Source organism: Penaeus monodon, chromosome 5 (assembly GCF_015228065.2).
Source record: "Penaeus monodon isolate SGIC_2016 chromosome 5, NSTDA_Pmon_1, whole genome shotgun sequence".
In the NCBI taxonomy this organism is placed as follows: domain Eukaryota; kingdom Metazoa; phylum Arthropoda; class Malacostraca; order Decapoda; family Penaeidae; genus Penaeus; species Penaeus monodon.
Window position 1 is genome coordinate 19,256,368 of NC_051390.1, and position 1,479 is coordinate 19,257,846.

The following is a 1,479-nucleotide window of genomic DNA, read 5'->3' on the forward strand; positions in this document are numbered from 1 at the left end:
AGAGATAGAAGAGAGAGAGAGATAGATGGAGAGATAGGATGAGGGAGATATAGGGAGATAAGATGGAGAAGAGGGAGATGAGATAGGAAATAGAGAACACACACACAGATAAACAGAGAAGAGAGAGAGAGAAGAGATGAGAGAGTATAGAGTAGAGATGAGAGAAGATAGAGAAAAGAGAGTAGGGGGGTAGAGAAGGGACAATACGGTCAGAAGAGAGAGAGAGATAGATAGATAGTAGAGAAGAGAGAGAGAGTAAAGAGAAAGAGAGATGTAGAGAGGAGAGATGGGGGGGGGGTGTGTGGGGTGGGTGGGGGTGTGGGGGGGGGGGTGTGGTGTGTGGTGTGTGGGGGGGGGGGGAGAAGATAGAGAGATAGAAGATATAGAGATGAAGAGAGAGTATGAGAGAACGAGAAGATACAAATAAGACAGAGATAGAGACAAGAAGATACAGAGAGATAGACAGAGATAGAGACATAGAGAGAGACAGAGATGAGTAGTATAACATAGAGATAGATAGTACAATAGAAACAGTAAGATGAGAGACAGAGATAGAGACATGAGAGAGTATACAAGAATACAGATAGAGAGATAGATAATAATAGAGATATAGATATAGAAGATAGAGGGATAGATAGAGGTAGTATATATATGTATAGATATGTATGTGATAATAGATAGATGTGAGAGATAGGGGGATGAGAAAGTGATATGAGAGATATATGGATAGTAGTATATGATAGATATAGAAGGTATAGAGATAGGTGAGTAGAGTAGAATATGTAGAGATGATATGTGATATGATGCTATATTTTATATATAATATATATAATATAAATATATAGAAAAAAAAAAAAAAAAAAAAAAAAAAAAAAAAAAAAAATAAAAAAAAAAAAAGGGGGGGGGGGAAAAAAAAAAAAAAAAAAAAAAAAAAAAGGGGGGGGAAAAAAAGGGGGGGGGGGGGGGGGGGGCCCCGGGTTTTTTTTTTTTGGGGGGGGGGGGGGGGGGGGGGAAAAAAAAAAAAAAAAAATTTTTTTTTAAAACAAAAAAAAAAAAATTTTTTTGGGGGGGGAAAAAAAAAAAAAAAATAAAAAAAAAAAGAAAAAAAAAAAAGGGGGAAAAAAAAAAAGGGATAAAAAAAAAAAAAAAAAAAAAAAAAAAAAAAAAAAAAAAAAAAAAAAAAAAAAAAGGGGGGGGGGGGGGGGGTTTTTCCCCCCCCCCCCCAAAAAAAAACCACACAAAACCCCCCTTTTTTTTAAAATATATAAAATAAAATATATATATAAAATTTAAATTAATTATATTTTTTGATTATAATGTTATAATATAGGGTATATAATATATTATATAATTTTATAATATATATTATTTAAAATAATGTATATATAAGTATAATATTGAAATTATTTTGTAATATTATTTATATATAGTAATAAAATAAAAATTTTTAATAATATAATAAAAAAAAAAACACAAAAA